This window comes from Pan paniscus, chromosome 17 (genome assembly GCF_029289425.2).
Source record: "Pan paniscus chromosome 17, NHGRI_mPanPan1-v2.0_pri, whole genome shotgun sequence".
In the NCBI taxonomy this organism is placed as follows: Eukaryota; Metazoa; Chordata; class Mammalia; order Primates; family Hominidae; genus Pan; species Pan paniscus.
The window spans coordinates 73,692,133-73,712,730 of record NC_073266.2 but is presented as its reverse complement, the minus strand read 5'-3'; the positions used below and the strand labels follow the sequence as shown (position 1 = coordinate 73,712,730).

Genomic DNA, 20,598 nt, shown 5'->3' with positions numbered 1-20,598 from the left:
CACAGTTAAAACCTTTATTTATGTGCAGATTTAGATTTTGAAACATTCTCTGATATTCAGGGAGACACACTGATTAGTAGATGAATCCATGATTTTCCCCTCTGACCCACAAGTTCAAAGAGAACTTCAAAGAGAACTAATATTTGAACTATGACTAAATGTATTTTTAAAATAAACACACATGCATACACATACAAATCAAAGACTTTGACAACTTCTCAGCATATTTTAATTATGAAGACATTATAAGCTTCATATCAAAAGCAAGCATATTATTGATGAAATAATGTTCCTCTATGGGAATCTGTGAAACTGTTATATTAAGAATGCAGGAGGAAGGATAGGTACTGTCTTTAAAATGTGGTTGAGTGTATCCAATATCAAATATATATGTAAGTGCTGAACAGTTCAATTTATCATCAACATCTCTATGATTAAAATTTTTCCTTTCATCTCTTTATATAAAAAATACTTTATGACTACGAACACTTTTTCAGCTTTCTTGTAGTGGGTACTTTTGAAATTTGAATTCTGATTTTATTTTCCCCTTAAGTTTTAAATCCTCTTCAATCCATCCTCAAGTTAATGTATGAACTAATACTGTTTCCCATGTGCCTGCCTTTCATACCAACATTCGCCCCTGTTACCTCAATTTTGAGCAGTTTTTCAAACTATTCCCACATGTTGGCTATTTAATTCCTTGCCCATCGTTGTCTTCTCAAGTTGCAGGATTCACTAACTGCTTTGGCTTTGAATATTCTCTTAATCCTTTTGGTTTTAGCAACAATTTATTTGTTGTTTGTCTGAGTCTGTTTAGGATGCTATAACAAAATACCATAAACTGGGTGGCTTATAAACAGAAACCAACAGAGATCAATTTCTCACAGTTCTGGAGACTGGGAAGTCCAAGGTGAGGATGCCAGCAGACTCAGTGTCTGATGAGGGCTCTCTTTCTGGTTCATAGACGGCACCTTCTAGCTGTGTCCTCACATGGTGGAAGAGATAAGGAATCTGTCTGGGCCTCTTTTATAAGGGCCCTAATCCCATTCAGGGGTGCTCTGCCACTATGACCTAATCACCTCCAAAAGGCTCCATCCTAATACCATCACACTGGTAATTAGGTTTCATCATCTAAATTTTGGGGGGACAGAAACATTCAGACAATAACACAGTTCTTGTTTGCTTTCCAGGGCTTGATTTTAGAACCAGGCTCATGGGTCCCAAAACTGTAAGCTCTAAAGGCACAAACGAGATAAAGTTCTCTGACTGCCCCCATCATGGGCAAAGGTCAAATTTACTAACTCTGTATGGGACTTTTCCCATGAAGCAAATTGTAATTTGCAAGTTGGAGAACTAGATTTATTAGAGAGACACCAAAATATGAACAATGGTTATTTCTTGGTGGTTATACTGGTGACTCTTTTTTAAAAAAAGTTGTGCTTTTCCATGTTTTCTGAAATTTCTGCAAATTGTAATCTCTGATGTGGCCATCAGAAAAAAATCAATAAATGTCTTTGGTCTTATGAGAACCGTGTGATAAACATCTTACCTTCAAAAGGCAGAAAATCCTTCCTTTTCTTCTTTCTCCTTCTGCTTCCCTCATGTCCCCTGCTGTACCCCCTGCAGCCTTTCTCAAAATTAAATTTAATGATTTCTTATCAAGAATTTACAAGGTATTCTTGGTTTTCTAGGAGGATAAGGTGGAGTAGAAATGTTCAAAATAAAGTGTTCTCCACATTCAAGTTATTTGTAATTTCCCAGGGGAGATATAAATAAAATAATCATAGAATAATACGTAGCAATAAAAATCATGAACAGAAATGCATGGTGTATGTTACAATTGCTTAAGTATTCAGAGGAGGTGACCCATCTGCTCCCTCAGTGTGTTTTTAGAACTTTCTTTCAGATTTCCAGGGGGACCCACCTCAAATTTATTAATTCAGAATCTCAGGAGAATCACCTAGGAGTCTGCATTTCCCAGGTGATTTCTGTCATCACTGGTGTTTGGGAAACCACAAGCTTGAGTAATAAGGAAATATTTCAGGAGTTGCTGGAACATGAGAAAAACATTAAAAGACAGGCAGAAATTAGGCAGAAAAGTCAAAGGGCAAGTGCTTTGGGGAAGCCTTCTTGGAAGAAATAGGACCTAAGTTTAGATCCATATCAGCTGGAAAAGTGAGTGAATGAGTTCCTGGGATAGCTGCAAAAGGGGTGTTTTACAGAGGTATTTGACCCTCTAAATCACAAATTTTTCTGGATAATGAAATTAAAATGACCTTATGTAAAATATCCACCTCTCTATCTTTTCTTAGAATAGAGTGCGCCATGGTCTAACCTCTAAGGCTTTTGAAGATTTACATTTGGACTTGCCACTCAGATTTTTAAATGAATGTCAGAGCTGAAAAGGTATCTGTTAAATTCATTGGCAGAATCAGAAGAAGCTATCACTCAATTTTATCCATTTACATTGAATTCAAACCATCCATCCCCGTACATTTTTTTTCTGCCTTCCCTATAGGATTAATATAAATCATGGGAGATAATTTGCAAAAAGGGCTATTTAAAATTGCGGCAGTGCAGTTCATTTGGTAATAATTGGTGTAAAATTCAATTATTACCGACGAATAAAGGTTAGTAACTTAATCATTGTAAAGAACTGACATCTGGGTGAAGAAGGAGTAAATTAGGGGATTCCCAAGTCTTTTAATCTTTACCCCCGAGTGATTCTAGAGTATTTTCAAACCTTGGAAGAGCTTTAAAAAATCGCATCCTTCCTGTTCTTGAATAGAATTCTCCCCATCAGTTTATTTTCAAAGTAATAAATGTGTAAATACATGCCATAAGTTTATATGCTAGTACAACTCTGTAGTAATTTTTAATCCAGCCTAACTATTCAGAAAATTTGGTCCTGATTTTTCCCCTTCTGGCACAGACCAAAGAGAGAACCACAGCCCATTTGTCGAAAGTCCCGACATCTGCTGACGTGTCAGTTTTGTTTAGTTAAAACGTATTCATGTTTGTGAGGACGGGGGCCACTGAAAGGCGACAGCGCTGGAGAAAATAAATTCTACTTTTACCAACATTAACTCCCTTGATTTTGCATTAATTGTGATATGCTTTGTGTCTGGGGAAACCACCTCTGCACAAAGATTTGGGGCACTGGAAGATTTCATAAATCAAAATAAATACCAAAAGGAAGGCTGGGTGTGACAGAGGTCACCGGCTGGGATGCTGTACACCTGGGGAAACGGGGCTCCTCTCCCGCACCTGCCGTCCTGCTCAGCCGGAACTGAGGCCTGGTTCTGATGAGCAGACAGAAATTCTAAAGAGCTAGAATTTGCCCTTCCCCTCATTATAGTTTCCCACTTTGGGTAGTTAGTATGCATTTAATCCATTCATATTTGTATTGGAATCCACAGCTCTATCCAGACCCAAAGGAGTGCTACTAAACAGTTTTCACAGCTCAGCATTTTTTTGCACTAAGGAGGAAAGCTGGACAACAAGTTTATAAAATGCTGACAGAAATACACAATAATTTAGCGAGCTTCCATTCGCAGTCTTCAAGAATAACTGCCCTACATCTCCCATTATTGTTTCAACTCATCCTTCTGAAATGGCTCACCAAGTAGAGAGATGCCGTAAAGGTATGGTCAGCAATGAATTATTAGTAAGCAGTATAAGCATGGTGATAAACCTTTTAAAACTTGCATCTATACGGCAGGCACTTCAGAAGGTAAATAGGTATAATAACACATCTATGGGGTTCCCCCTCTCTCCCCACTGTCACATGTATTTCTTTTCAAAGAGAAGAAAGGCTGACTAGGTAGCTGGCCTTTAAGCCTTCAATTAATTGAACAAAGATTTTTAAATTGTTCAATTGGTTTCATTAGGAAGTGTACAATGAAATAATAAAGTAAAACAAATGATATAAAGCAGACCCACTAATTAGCTCTACATGATTGATATAGCTTTGGACCAGGCATTTGATCTCAAACAAAATGCAGTTCCTTGTTAAGAGGATTTTTAATTGATGTGCAGAGAGGTATTAGTTGATGTTAGAAAATAATTACTCCAAAGCTATTCATGCATTTGGCTGAACATAACAAATGAAGTTTGGGCACTGGATCTGGTGAAGTGGACACGTGCTAATTAATAACAAGAAGAACAAGCATCTTCCAGGCGTTTTTAACCCAGTATTTGCTAGAAGATTGCTGAGCAATTATGCGCCATAATGAGGTTGTCATATAAACAAGATCAACATTACTCATATGTCAGATGAGATTTCAAATTCATGCAACCCATATGTATTTTCTGGTTGTTATAGATTGCAATGGAGAGCTAACCAATCAAGGTCGCTACTCCAAGTTCAGGTATGATTAAGGAGACATCATAATGAGATAGCAAATCTTTGCTATTTTCTGATGGTCAAATTAAGGCTATCCCGTTAGAATAAATAAGCAGAGATATTGAGCTCACATCAAAGCACAATACATTAAAAAAAAGAACTTCTCTCAAAGATATGAATATTGACTAGGGTAAATATGCTCTTCATCTCTAAAAACTTGATGAGCATATGCGCCAAGTTACACATAATTTGTTAAATCTGACAAGAACGTTAAATTAGCATTTGGTTGGTCTCGGCCAAATTCCTTGCTCAGAAAAATGTGTGCATGTTGACATGAAATTAGAGGGACTTATGGGTGAATATCTGAAGGCAGAATTTGTCTTTCTTTGTTTTATATAAGGCTGTTCCCCCTCCCCCACAAATGGTAGAAAATAAAGCTAATTTGGAATATGTCTTCATAGTTAAAAATGCAGCAGATTCAAGTATGTAGATGACAGACAAACAGCTTAAACTGCAGTTAGGAAAACTTGAGTTTGCTATGAGTTACAAGTATTGAAATATTGCTTAATAGCTCAACTTAACTTTTGCAACATATAAACTCAGTCTGAGTGACTAATTTAATATCTGCCTTTTAGAAAGTTCATTTTACTCAATTATTCTCCACAAAGTTTTATGTTCCCCGCTATCGTACTGAAAACCTGATGTTTCCCATGAAATGGCGGGATGCATGAATTTTAAAGACTTTCTAAGTTCTTGCCAGATCAAAAAATGTGAGTGTGTGTGTGTGTGTGTTTGTGTGTGTGTCGAAAACACGTAGAAGTGAAAGAAAGGTCAGAGTCAGAGAAAGAGGATTTCCAGACTGCTAATGAGTTTCTCAGTTTCTTCATGAAGCTTTACTGCTCATCCTAGTTGGTGCACAATTCTCTATCCAGAATGCTACCACTTTCACCTAGACGGAGCAATTAACTGCCAAAGCAAAGAGGGGTATGTGTGTTTATTCACAAAGGCTCTTTTCTGAAAAGACAGGAGTGAGGGTGCTGTCCTCTGTTATTTTGTGATTATTGTTTGCTAATGTTAATCTTTATTATCTTTATTATTTGAACTCATTCCTTTGCTACTCAGTATTTCATTTTTTTAAACATAATAAATTATTTAATTTTTTAACAGAAAACCTCTTAAAATCGAGTGGTGATTGGCCGGGCGTGGTGGCTCACACCTGTAATCCCAGCACTTTGGGAGGCTGAGGCGGGTGGATCACTTGAGGTCAGGAGTTCAAGACCAGCCTGGCCAACATGGTGAAACCCCTTCTCTACTAAAAATACAAAAATTAGCCGGGCGTGGTGGTGGGTGCCTGTCATCCCAGCTACTCGGGAGGCTGAGGCAGGAGAATCGCTTGAACCTGGGAGATGGAGGTTGCAGTGAGCCGAGATTGTGCCATTGCACTCCAGCCTGGGTGACAGGAGAAGACTTCATCTCAAAAAAAAAAAAAATGGAGTGGTGATTATTAAAGATTATTAAAGGGCACTCAATGCCCTGATCAGTCCCAAGGCCTGTTTTTGTATTAACTGCACAGTCTGCAGGACAATGCAGAGACTAGAAGACAAAGATCGTTGAGAGAAGTTCTCCAGATTCCATGGGGGCAATAGAACCTACAGCAAGAACAAGAGGATGGGGTACAGCAAGAAGATGAGGATTTGTGCCCTGTGAGAGGCTTCAACCTTGTCTAGATGGGGTCAGATGCAGACCATATCACTGTGGCCTGGAGGATGGATAGGACTTACATGGATGAATAGGAATGTGAAGTAATTCTAGTAAGAAAAGTACATTTCTTCCCTGAAATAAATGCAGGAAACTGCATTGCTGCCCAGTTCTATGGAGACAGAAACCAAAGTGAAGGAGTAGAATGTGAAACTCAAGGAGTGAGCCGGACTCTTATCAAAGGACAGGTCACTAGTTTTGATCTATGAACTTGGAAATATCTAACTGGAGCTTAAGAAGGGTCCTTCCTCTTGGGTTAAGCACTGAACCATCTGAATAAACACTGCAAAGCAAAAACAACAAACAGAAAAATCCCTGGAATCTATATAAAAGTTTGAGTTCTCTCTTAAACATGGCTGTTGAGTATATCCTCTTGCTGCCTGGAAGAAATGCTGTGGATGTTTAGAGACTAAGTAATTACATAGGTTATTATGCTCTATAATCATAAGTGAAAAGAGAGTTATTGAAAATGTAATTACAAATTACGACCATGTTAAATAGATGAATAGGAATAAGACTGGAAGGAAATAAACCAGAATGCCAATATTGGTTTTGTTAGAGTGGTGAGATTATGAGTCATTTACCTCTTCCTTTCCAAATTGCCTGTAAACTTTTAAAATTATTTTTTAATGAGCATTCTTTAAGAATTTACTACAGTAAATTCTCTTGGAGCAAAAAGCAGGAAAGTTTCTGGAAGTGCAATTGGTAATTCTGATTGTTCTGTATAACTGGAGATTCCAAGTAGACTGATATTACTCAATAACTTCTATGACATCAAAGGATTTCAAAGTAAATTGTCATCCCCAGTGAGATGGGTCATCTTTTGACTGGATTGATTTGATTATGAGAGTGGGTCGTCTTTTGATTGGATTAAGGGTAAAGAATGAGTAGGTAAATGGGTGAAGAATGCATAGGCTGCTTTCTACACCTCCACATAGAGCACATCAGCTTGACAGGTAACTGATACCTTTAGGAAGCCTGGTCTTGGCAGCACTGGGCAAATTTAGCCACCCATGAAAGGAGCAATGGTCCAAAGTCACTCCCTATGGCGGAGTTGACAGCTTTTGCTCCTCATGATCTGTGAAATGCGGCCTCAGATGAGATTTTAAATCAGCTCTGAAATATGCTTGAAGATTTACAGAAAATTACTTGCAGGCAGATATCTTTCTTTTGTGCAAGGAAGATCACAAGCATAAGTACCCTTTGTGTAAGAGAGGGCACCCAGAAGAGGAAGTTTCTTCCTGCAATTCACCTAACATCAAAATTTAAACTACTACATAGTCAGTGGTTCTCAAAGTGTGGTCTCAGCCCAGCAGCATCAGCATTACCTGGGAACTTGTTAGAAATGCAAAAATCTCACACCTAATGCATCTGACACTGAGGGCGGGGCCTATTCATCTGTCTTTATGAGACATCCAAGTGATTCTGGATTCTGGATGCTACACACTAAAATTTGAGAAACATTGACACAAGTACAGTGGCAAAGAGCATGACTTTTGGATTAACTACTTGGGTTTAGATCTCCATCACTTACTAGCAGGATGAATTTGGTGCAAGAGAGAAGTAGATGGAAGGAACATATGGAATTTCAAGAATTTCCGTGAGCCTCTTCATTGAATGGGAAAAGCCCAAGAAAAGAATTTAAGATATTTTGAATTTTATTTCTTCTTAAGTAACTCTGTTTCTTTGATCATTCTTGGAATAAACTATTTGGGTGATAATTTTATAAGTGTTAACATTTATAAGTTTTTTTTTAAGTTGCAGAGTATATATTTTATTAGGGAAAAGTATTTCATCGTTTTCTATGAGTAGTTATGTTCCAACTACATAGGAACGCTGGAAAGAGAAAAGTTCACACATAAAATAGTTCATGTGAGACAGAAAAATGCAAGGGAAGAAGACCTGGCCCTGGGATCTATAACAAATGTAGGTAATTGTCTGGAAATGGAAGGAAACAGAAATCTTCATGAGAAGAGATCTGAGTCCTCACAAAAATTTAGCAAACAACTGAGAAGTGATTGTTTTAGGCAATGTCTCTTATCTAACTCTTCATCCACAGCTTTTACCTGGACAGTGGTAGCAGGGCCAGCTACACAATTTGCAGGACCTAGTGATAGATTAAAACATGAGGAACTTTGTTTAAAAAGTAAGAAAAAATTACCATTAAAGGTAGTAAGATATAAAGCTTTTTCCTTTCTTTTTCTGTCTGTCTCTCAGCTTGTCATATAGATTTTATTGTTTATCCTTATATTGTGCAATCCCAGTTGTAAATGCAAATGTCAGAGCATTTAACTCCTATGTGAAATCTCTAAACTTTTTCAATTTTTTTTTTCGTGACTTCTCTCTGGCAGGTCTCTAAAGCTGGCCAGAAAAGGCAAAAACAGGTTGGGCATGGTGGCTCACACCTGTGATCCCAGCACTTTGTGGGGCCAAGGTGGGAGGATCGCTTGAGGCCAGGAGTTTGAGACCAGCCTGGGCAATGTAGGGAGACCCTGACTCTACAAATAATTTAAAAATTAACTGGGCATGGTGGCATGTGCCTGTGGTACCACCTACTCAGGAGGCTGAAGCAGGAGGATCACCTGAGCCTAAGAGGTCAAGGCTGCGAGGTCAAGGCTGCAGTAAGCCATGATCATGCCACTGTACTCCAGCCTGAGTGACAAAGCAAGACCCAGTCCCCCCAAACAAATGGGCAGAAACAGGCCAGATTTAGAAATGTTGGAAGGAGGAAGAGAGGCACCCAACGTACCAAGTTGCCTGAGGGAGCATTCCCTCCTGCTGGAATACTCTTAGGGTAAGTATGGATCCCAGAGGCACCTGGGAGCCCCTGCCTTGCAAGTCAGGGAAACTGAGGGCACTCAGGCTGAGAACTGCTGGGTTCCATCTCCTGCCAGGGACTAGATTTACATGCTGGGCCCCAGCAAGTGTGGAAAGTGAAGCCAGGAATCCCCCTTACCCATAGACTTGCTGCCCCAACCCATGGCAAATGACAAACTCCAAGCCCAGGGATGCGCTAGGTCCCCTGATTGGGGGTAAGCAAAATGTTCACCCTGCCCAGTTGCCCACAGAATGTGCTGTGGCCCTGTCATGCCCCACCCTCACCCTCCTAGGCCTCCTGAGGGTGGCAGAAGTGGTCAGAAGGGAGCCACATTATCACATGCAGGGAGTGGGGAGAGTGAGGCCAAGTGAGGCTGGGTGCACCAGGAGTGGAGGGCACCTCGCAGGTGAGGGCCTGTCCTGGCCAATGCAAGGAGACTGTAGGAGGTGGGCCTCGAATGAGCCAAGGCTCCAAGTTCCCCATTTCCTTTCCCCCTCCCCAACCCCAGGCACCACCATCTTATTTTACTCCAGTTACAAAACATGTATTCAGAGAAAAAGTTATTAAAAATCTCATGGCAGCAACTGGAGGGTAGTAAATCACAAGCACAGGGGCTTCTGTGCACAGGGCCCTGGGGGCGGCACTGGTGCTGGCCCATGAGGCCGGTGGCCGTGTGATGAATGGGGTGCACCAGGTAACAATATGCTGTATGAAGGTAACCAACCCACGTCATTTGTGTTTGGGATCCCTTGTCTATTTGGGAAGAATTGGAGACTTAAGAATTTTATTTAATAAAATATGGCCACAGAGTTTGGTCAAACATCTTATTGAAGCAATTTGCTGGGCTGCTTTATTAGAATCAAGGGCTCTAAAACATAGAACTTTTCACGCTCTCCATATTATATGGTTTGGCTGTGTCCCCACTCAAATCTCATTTGTTGTGGAAGGGACCTGGTGGGAGATAATTGAATCATGGGGGTAGTTTCCCCCCATACTGTTCTCATGGTAGTGAATAAATCTCAAGAGATCTGATGGTTTTTTATATGGGGTTTCCCCTTTCACTTGGCTTTCATTCTCTCTTGCCTGCCGCCATGTAAGACATGACTTTCACCTTCTGCCATGATTGTGAGACCTCCACAGTCACATGGAATAGTGAGTCCATTAAACTTCTTTTTCTTTATAAATTACCCAGTCTTGGGTATGTCTTCATCAGCAGCGTGAAACACAGACTAATACACTAAAGCACATAAGAATGCAGTTTCTTACAGATATGGAAAAACATCTGAATATTCTGAACTTGAAACTGTAAGATAAAAGTATAAGCCTTAGTGATTTGTTTAAGAGTGTGTAGGTACTGAGAATTCCACTGGATAGCTTGGCAACTGAATTTCACATTTTACCTCCATTTCTCATTGTTATCTTCCCTAGAATCAATGAAATTGCCAATTATATTTGTGTGTATAGTCATTTAAAGTAGATGTATTTCAAAGAGATTCACAAACAGTCATATATATGAATCATGTTTTAAGTTTTTGTTGCTGCCTTTGGAGAACCAGCTTCAGGGGAAGCAGAGTTTCAGTACTTAGAGCAATCCATGCCATATAGTAAGTGCCCAACTAATGATGAATGAAATTTCGTGAAGCTGCTCTTCCACACAGTTCAGTCGGTTCAGCCTATCAAGGATCACCAAGGAGATACTCTATGGACCCCAGAGCCATCCTGACATTTCTGGCCTTGTGGGTAAATTCAGGCCGACATTTGGATCATAATCTTTTAAATGAAGCCACTAAAATAAAAGCCAGGTGCTTCCTTCGGTGGTTCAAACCCAGAGTCAGAAACAAGATGTAAAAAGATCAAAGCACAAACTGTCACAGTGGATGATAAGTTGGGAGTAGGACCCAGGAGCTTTCTCTTTTGATTTAAATTGTTGTAATATTCCCTCCAATCTCCCACCTTATTTTTATTTTTTGCAGGTGCTACATCTGTACAAATGAATCCAATGTTTCCATGTGAGTCCAAAGTTCTCAAATTCTTCACTGGCAGCATTATACATTTTGGTGTAAAGTCTATTTTCATGGTTTAAAAAGTCAGACTATTTTCCTGGGACATTTGATGATAGAGAATAATTCAATTTGCCAAATAATATTGTTTTAATTGACTTGCTCCCCAAACTGACTCTTGTCTAGCAATTACACTTATAGGTATAATTGTATTTTTGTATAAGTCTGATTGAACAACCTTTGAAATATTTATGCACATTTAAAATAAGAGGCTATGTTTCACCAATGGTTATCAATAAAAAATTCACGCATACATGAAAATTCCTGATCCTGCAGTCCTCTTCTGATTAAAAAATGCCATTTGAGTGTCTACTATGTGTGATAAACATTGCAGATGATATCTCATTTACCCTTCACTGAAGCCCTATGAGAGACATTATATTACTTCCCCCAAGTTCCCATAGGCTCAGAGAAGTTAAACTAGTTACCCAGAGTCACACAGCTAATGTGTAATAGGGAGGATATAAATAGTAGTCACTGGACCCCAAAACTCCTGCCATTGTGGCTCTGATCTCTCCCCTCGACTTCTACCTTTTTCTAAAGGAACATAGCATTCTGTTTCCTTTTGTCCTCAAGAAAAGGGATGCCTGTCCCCGATGCACCAGGCAATATTCTCTCTTTAGGGGATTTTTCAAGCTTTTCCAGTGCCCTGGATTACCACCCCACCACCCCTTTCACATTCTTAGTGACTACACATTCCTGCTGGAATACCTTTTAGGGAGAAAGGTTGGGAGAGAGCCTGGGAGGGTTATATTCACAGCTAACTAATCTTCTTCTCCGAAGCTCCTTCCTCCTTTCTCGTCAGTGAGTCATTTACTTTGAATAAATAGCTTCTTTGCTGAGCAAAGTTTCAGCAATTTTTACAGCCTTATGCTTTTTTATTTTTTTAAAATACGACTGGGCTCTTTCCCTTCTGGATGTGTTTGGGCTTATTGTGAACATAACATAAAACAATGTTAGAACCCTGCAGCTTTGTGTGGAGAGAATAGCTAGTGCTTAAAGAACAAGCCTTCCCTCCAGCTCCAAAGGTAAACCTCCCACAGGTCTTTATGTGGTTGCTTAAAGCATGTTCTCACCTATTGCCTCCTTTTATCATCCAACATCTTGTGAAATAACCAGAGTGGCCTGTTAGTACTCCCATTATTCAGATTAAAGGCACTGAAACTCAAGTTTTAGAAATTATTGGCAGAGCCAGGATTCCTACTCAGTTCCTCTCTGGCATTGGGGCTGTGCCCATTTCTGCAGCCTTGCTCCACGAAGGGCCTGCATCCACCCTTTCCTTGACCTGGGGTCACTGCTATCTCCAGCCATTCTTTGTTCTGCCATTCTCTGCACTTTCTCAGCCACACATCTCTTTGGCCTAAAAGCAAAGTGAGAAAAATAAATTTGGAGTAGAAACAAATTGTACAACTCTAAGGGAACATTTCTGTCAATATTTTGGTATCTTGTTTAATTTTTTGATGTTTGTGCAGTTGTCTGTGTGTCTTTTTGTTGTGAGTCTGTATCAATATTTTTTTTTGCTTTGTTTAAGAGGGCAAGTTCCCGGAGAGAGAGAATTGTGTCTATTTTTCTTTTCCTGCCCTCCACAAAACACCCAAACTATGTGGTTACTTTGCAGAATTTTTTTGATGTCAAATTTCCTCTGCCTGGACATCCCCCTCCCAATTTTGTTCTAGTTCTTTTAGGGAAAAAGAAAATGAATCTTTTCGTTCTCAGAAATATTTGTTAAAGTAATTTTTCTTTGAAAACTCTCAGCTGTAGGGTCTGGTTATAAACTTGTGCAACAGCGTGGCTTGTGATCCTTTGGTTCTGCTCTCATGCTAAGAGAAATGGGGAATTGTAGCCTTCAAGCTGGACCTTAAGAGTCAACATTGGCTTAAAAACACAAGTTTACTTGTAATTTGTCTTAGCGTGGGCCTCTGTTCACTGGATATATGTGGCCTTTTAATTACGAAAGATGACAGAGCAGAAAGTATATACCCAATGGGGAGCTCCTTAAAAGCACAAATAAATTCTATATTTATAATATAAAATGCATTATATTAAGTTTGACACTTTGACCAAGTGGCACAGAGATATTTCCTTTCCTGCAGATTTCTCCAGGGGCAGTTAATCTTCTCTTGTTTCTCCTGACTTTTGGAAGAGAAAATAGGCAATGACCTTGACTATAGAACATCAATCAAAAGGAAAAAAATCCAGCTGGTGTCCAAATATTTGATCTCCTACGATGCCAAATAGCTGGATGCTTGTGGTCTAACCCTGATGGAAAGGGCCTGGCTTGTTTATGCCAATAGTCTTACCCCAGTTATGGTTGCATTTGGAAGGTTTCTTTGTGTTTATGCCACTCTGTGAGTGAGAGTGCAGATTCCAACTTACCTTTCTCCTAATCTCATTTGAGTGGCCCCAGGAGGTGTGTGCACTCCCTGCCTGCTGCTGCTGAGGCTCCACACTCATTCAGGGTGGGCCTTGCATGGTAAATGACACTCGTCATTGAGAACCCCTCACCCACCTAGTGCCTCTGATGAATAGCCCTGGGTACAAATGGGTGCCCTGCAAGGCTTTTCAAGCTGGGGGCAGACACAGACTGTACTTGAAAAGGAATAAGGACTCCAGGCTAGTCTGAGGCTTCAGTTGGAGCCCCTAACTTCTCAGTAAGGAATAACATTCCATGGAGGAGGTGAGAGGGACTTGCCATTCCGTGAAGACATACCTGCATCATGTCCATGTCTGAGAAGCAGCCGAGTCCCCAGGAACGGAGAGGAGCCTCAAGAGGAGTGAGTCCCTGATGTGCCCTATCTTCCTGATTAAAAGGTCACCTCTGCAGATGAAACCAGTCAAAGAGGGATCTCCAATTTGTTCCCACTACCATCTTTGGTGCCCACAAAGCTGGAGTGACCAGGAAAAGCCAATTTTCTTCTACCTTCCTGCCTTCTTTCCCCCTTCCCTCTCTTCCTATAGCCTTGCATCCTTATTTCATTCAAACATTTATTGAGTAAACATCTGTACCAGGCATTGCAAGGGGCTAAGTACACCAACTAAGGAATATAATGCAATAAACAGAGGTGCATGTATAGTGCCATGGTGAATTAATAGAGACAGTGATCAATTCCTGGAAAGATAATAGGGACTTATCAGGAAAATTTCCACCTTAAAAGGGTCATTAGCATTCCAAGCAGTAGGAGCAACACAGTCCAAGGCTTGGATGACTGACAAAGCATAGACTGATCATTAGTCAAGAATCTTTTTGTGGTAAATAACAGAATAAACACCTTGATTTAAAAAAAAAAAAGCAGAGATTTATTATAAGGACATGAGGGGAAGGACATAAGTATTTGTCATCTCAAAAATGTCTCTCGGATGTTCCTTGACCTTCACTGCTATCACCTGAGTTCACAGTCCTGTCTCTCTCACAGGACCCCCCAGAGACCTCTTCCTTCTTTTATTCTGGTGCTATTGAATCCCTGCTCCATATAGCAGCCACGATCATTCTTTTTGGCTTGCAAGTTGGATCACATCAGTTCACTCAAATCATGGCCCTGACTTCCCCTTGCCTGGAGCACTCAACCTGATTCCTCGCATGGCTTACAAACCCACACTTCATGTGGTCCCTGACTAGTTTGTTCCACTCTCCTGTTTGCTCAGCTGGACAAAGCCTTTCCAAAGTTCTCTAATCTATATCCTCTTTCTGACCTCAGGACCTTTGCCTAAACTGTTCCCTTGGCCAGAGATGCTCTCCTTTTCTCCTCACTCTTCACCTAGCTATGCCTATCATCCTTCAAGGCTGGGGGTCAATGTTACCTTTTTGAGGGGTCTTCCTGGCACCTCCTCCTCTCTTTCTCTCTCCTCCCTCCCTTAATTCTTAATCCACACCAAATAGTATAGTTCAATCCAAACTCAGGTAAGTGAAAACAAGGAAGTAAATATTTTCTGATGGGAGAAATATATCTCCAATCAAAACTTAATTTCCTTGGAATTTATTTTTGTTATTGCCAAAAAATATTTTGACACAAGTATTTGCAGTTTCTATTTATTGCTAAAAGTGACTGTAGAATGCATACAGTGAAGTATTATTCAGTCTTAAAAAGTGTATTAGTCTGTTTTCACGCTGCTAATAAAGACATACCTGTGACTAGGTAATTTATAAAGGAAAAAGGTTTAATGGACTCACAGTTCCACATGGCTGGGGAGGCCTCACAATCACTGTGGAAGGTGAAGGAGGAGCAAAGGCACGTCTTACATAGTGACAGGCAAGAGAGCGTGTGCAGGGGAACTGCCCTTTATAAAAACATCAGCTCTCATGACACTTATTCACTGTCATGAAAACAGCATGGGAAAGACCCACCACCATGATTCAATTACCTCCCACTGGGTCCCTCCCATGACACATGGGAATTATGGGAGCTGCAATTCAAGATGAGATTTGGGTGGGGACACAGCCAAACCATCTCAAAAAGAAGGGAAATTCTGACACATACCATAATACGGATGAACTTTGAAGATATTATGCTAAATGAAAAAGCCTGGAAAAAAAATATTGTATGATTCCACTTCTGTGAAGTACCTAGGGAAATCAAATTTGTAGAGACAAAGAATAGAATGGTGGTGGCCAGGGGCTAGAGGAGAGGAAATGGGGAGTTAGTGTTTAATGGGTATGGAGTTTCAGTTTGGGAAGATGAAACAAATTCTGGAGATAGATGGTGGTGATGGTTGCACAATAATGAGAATACAGCATACCTAGTGCCACGAAACTGCACACTTTAAAATGGTTACAGTGGTGAATTTCATGCTATGTATATTTTACCACAGTTTAAATTTTTTTATAAAAGATTGCAAAGTAAACACACTAAAAATTAGAAGTTTCCCTTAACTTCTTCCCTCCATTCCTTAATCATATTCTCTTCTTAAGAAGTAATTTCTACAATAGTTTGCTTTGCTTTATCAGTTAATAATGTATCTCAGAGTTTTAAAAATGGCTTAGTATTCTGATTCTTGATGACTCTGAATTAAGGTTTACTTTGCATAAATAAATCATAAACTCTAGACATTCCTTTTTTAATGAGTGTTTGTTTCCTGTTTCCAATTACTACCAAATACAGTGTACATTTTAAATTGTGAAAGATGGTACAAAAGGGTTCTTTAAAAATGCTTCTCATTGGTATCAACAATCTACAAATGAGCCTATGTCTTCACATCCTAGCCAATACTGGATATTCTTAATCTTTAAGATTAAATTGTTTTATCTTTCCTGATTTGCATTTTCCATATTTATTTACAAGAGTTCTTTATATATTAAGGATAGAAAACTTTTGTCTATTATAAAATTTGCACATATTTTTTTCCAGTCTGCTGCTTGTCTTTACTTTGCTTCTCAAGTTTTCTCTACAAAGATTTATATTGATTTACAGGGTCAAATCTGCTAATGATTTCCTTTAAGGCTTCTTGGTATTGGAATTTTCTTTTTTTTTTTTTTTTTTTTTTTTTTGAGACAGAGTCTCGCTCTGTCACCCAGGCTAAACTGCAGTGGCGCGATCTCGGCTTACTGCAACCTCAGATTTACGGGTTCATGCCATTGTCCTGCCTCAGCCTCCCAAGTAGCTGGGACTACAGGCGCCCGTCACCATGCCTGGCTAATTTTTATACTTTAGTAGAGACGGGGTTTCATCATGTTAGCCAGGATGGTCTCCATCTCCTGACCTCGTGATCCACCCGCCTCGGCCTCCCAAAGTGCTGGGATTACAGGTGTGAGCCACCACGCCCAGCTGGAATTTTCTTAGGAATTCTTCACTACCCTTAAGAGGAACTTTCTTTTATGTGTTATATAGTTTGTTTTTATGACATTTAAATATTTTATCAATTTGTATATTCGCATGTATATAGCATAAGATAGTATCTAATAACTGTGTGATTGCTTCGATTTCTCTTACTATCATCTTTCAATGGCAAAGTCCGCAATTACTTTTCCACCATCCTAATACAGTGCTTTAGGTTTGGTCTTGCCAAGTGCTCAGAAAATGATCTTTCAGAGTAGTTCTCCTTGTGGACTTTTTCTCCATTTATGAACTTGGGTCAGCAATTTCCCCTTGAGTGTCTATTTAACTAAGCACCTATTGAAATAACCTTATGTGGCATGTTCATTTCTTCTCTTGCTACTTGATGGTGTGTTTGTGCTTTTTGTGTTTGTTTTTATTTTTAGAAATCATTCCAGGGGGGAGAAAAAAGGTGCTGCTTTATCCCAGCAGATATCAGAAGAACAAAGTGTTTCTAAAAACAGCCTTTGTGCTGGTGACTGCTTTGTGAAGAAATTTCATAACCAAAGGCCTGTTAACAGGACTGATTATTTAAGACAACTGTGGTTCCTGTGTAGATTTCTTGTGCAATGTGTGAACCACACTACTAATTTACTCTTTGACCAAATGCTCCTGCTTCATAATATGCTGTACTCCCCTAAAGCTTTGGAAAACAGCTTTGAGCTTCTCACTTCTTTAGTAAAGAACTTCTCAGTTGATTTCAAGTGAAATGCCAACAGTCTCACTTTTTTCAAACACGCTTCACAGCCATGGCTGTATATCCACTTTAAAAGTGTATGTTTTGTGGGTGGGGGTGCGGTGTGCTTTGAGCAGTTGTCAGATGTTTTATTTTTGGAAAATTCTAAATAGCATTTTGAAAGATAATTAAGGGTTGCTCAAGTTTCTTTCAGAATTGAAAAAGATATATTTTACCTCCTTTGTGAATTTTTACACTCGATACTTCACTTGTCACCTCCTCCTCTATTTTATAAATCTTTTAATTAATACTGTTTATTCTCCTCTCAGTCTGGCCTGAGTCGTGTTTTTATGATCATATTATTAGGAAGTGATAACATGTGTGGGTTTTTTTTTTTTTTTTCTGTATCTGGGCTTGCCAATCACTATGGAAACAAGCAAATATTTACATAGTCCAGATACTGATTAATACCTACTGGTTATTTTGACATTATAAAGTTACTGTTTGAATGTAAAGAATTTCTCCTGAATAGTAAAGCAGTCTATTATAATTTATTTACATTTGTAATTTTCCCATCAGAAATTAATACAGTTACTAAAGCTCTATCAAATTATAGCAATTTCTGAAAGAGCCATTTTTGCCAACATATGACTCAAAATGTTAAAACATGCTAGATGTGTAAAAATGGTTGTTTTAAATTTTAACGGGGACAACTTATGTAAAAGAAAAAATTTCACCTGACATTAGTGATACAGATACATCGCTTAAGATAGTATCAGCACGACGCTACATACTAAATGTTGAATCTTAAAAGGACTCATTAAAGAGATATTTTATTAGGCCCTCAAAGAAATATTTAGCAAGAAATGTAAGCCCTGGAATTTAACCTCTGGGGGCACTTGGTAATTCCCTCTGAGAACAATATTACCCCACTCTTTCTCTCCCTCTCCATTTGGAATGTTTTTTTTCCTAGGAAGATTTTTTTAACCTTTTTTTTTCAGCCTTGGACCCAAAAAGTTGTACTTTGTATTGTAGAACAGTGGTTCTTAAACTTGAAAGTGCATCAGTATTACCCAGGGGGTTGGGCTCCACTTCCCGGAGTCTGTGATTCAGTAGGTTTGAGTGTGGCCACAAACAGAATCTGTATTTGTAACAAAGGTGACACTGCTGGCCCAGGCACTGAACTTTAAGAAACCCTGCCTGAGAGTCTTTTTCTTATTGTTACCTAAGTTGGGAAGTTTTTATAGACATTGCAGAACGTTTTGAAACAAACCTTAAAAATATGATGCAGCATATTTTGTAGCAGATCTAGAGCTTTCTGAAACCAAACAATATGGATTTATTATTCCTGCAAAGCTGGAAAGTGGTACTCTATGGGTCAGGATCCCAATAATAGCCATCATCTCTTCAAGAAAAGTGTTTCTCAAAAACTCTGTAAGTATCTCACCTTATTAATCAACTCTTAACATCAATTGTACTCCTATCAAATAAGTCTAAAATTAAATGGTGTGTGGGTTGGTCAAATGTAGGTGAATCTATGGAGACTATTTTACATTTTTCATTAATGTAGCCTCACAGTCTTCAAAAAGACTGATTAGTTTACCATATTACCTATTTCTATAGAATTGAATATGAATCTTTGCATCTCATCTTAGCCAGCAAAATCAATGGAGTAGGAAATCTTGGAGCAGCATATTCTACTAAGAAAATACTAAAATTTGAAGTCAGAACAGCTGGATGATTCTTGGTTCTGCCTTTCACTTGTTATAAGATCTTGGACACGCTCCTTATTTTCTCTAGATCTTAATATCCTCACCTCTAAAGTGGGGCTAGTAATATTTACTTGATTGAGTCAGCAAATATTTTTTGAATGTCATCCATGCACTGGGCTCTGCTGTGGTGATGTTCAAAAGATTATGCCATGTTTTTCCTCTTTCAAGGCATTTATAGCATTATTTTACTGAATAAATGACAGCAAGGGTGTGAAGAACTTAGTAAACTATAAATGCCTAATGTAAAATCTTATTGTTCCTTGCATAGTAGCTGGCCTTGATCATGGATTAAATGAGCCTCATCTACTCTTGGAAAGAAGACAGGGTAACTCCATGCTAAATGGAATCCTGCCCTGAGAAAAGTTACTACCATTGATTTTGGCATCAGACTAGTGAGTTGCAATTACAACAGGTATTTTTCCTCAGAATACTTTTGATCTCTGGAGAATTCAACTTATATTTTCATTTCAAGAAAATATTGATTTAGCTGCAAACCAGGGAATCTAAAAGGGATGGTCAGAATACTTGCTCAATGAACAGCATTCAGGTTTGTGATGTAAAAAATAATTTAATAAAGTTTAAGAGAAAAAAAACACTCCTTTTAAAGTTTTTTTGACATCAAATGATTTGTTGCCTTAAGACAAGTAGTTGTTTTGGTTTGTTTTGCTTTGTTTTTTAATGAATAGAACTCTTTTAACACTCCAGCTCAGAATAGATAGTAGATTTCTTCCTATCTAAGGAAGTTAGGCACTGTTAGCATTGAAGGCTGCGGGCTTCAAATGTTATCGGATTTTGTTCTGATAAAGCAATTTCAGTCTCAAATGGAACGTGTCATTTCTTCTTTATTAAATTTCCCAGTTATTCTTTCACCTCAGGTTTTTACGTTGCCTCCTATTTATTTCTGGACTTATTCATTCAAAATATGGGAAGGCACAGGGGTTTATATGAAGTCCCATACCAACCTACAGTTGTCAGAAACCAACAGGAACGGACAGAACTCACAATCAAAATGGCTCCTATTGGCAAACTAGGGTAAAGCTCCGAGGGAGAATTTACATCATCAGAAGACAAATAGCACTAATGTGTCACCACGTCTTTAAGTCAGTCTTCATTTCAGTGTATGTTCAGAAGGGAATGATGCAAACATGGCGTTGCTTCTTCAACATTTCCTGCTAGGTGCCCATTGTCTTCCTGTGAAACACCAAGCAACTTACAACCGGAAAGAGAAAACTGGTTGAACTACTGGTCCATTGTGCTCCAGGTTTTGAAACAGTCCAGTTGTTTCTGTATTACTTTGCAATATGTATTTTCCTTAAGATTCAGTTTACAAAGTTAAATATCTATTCTATTTTAAACTATCTG

At 39.0% G+C, this 20,598-nt stretch overlaps 1 long non-coding RNA gene across 1 annotated transcript in view; it reads left to right on the top strand.

Moving 5' to 3' along the window:
• The window catches only part of LOC130540977 (uncharacterized), a 187,146-nt gene that overhangs the window by 10,841 nt on the left and 155,707 nt on the right, over positions 1–20,598 (top strand). The window lies entirely within an intron of this gene.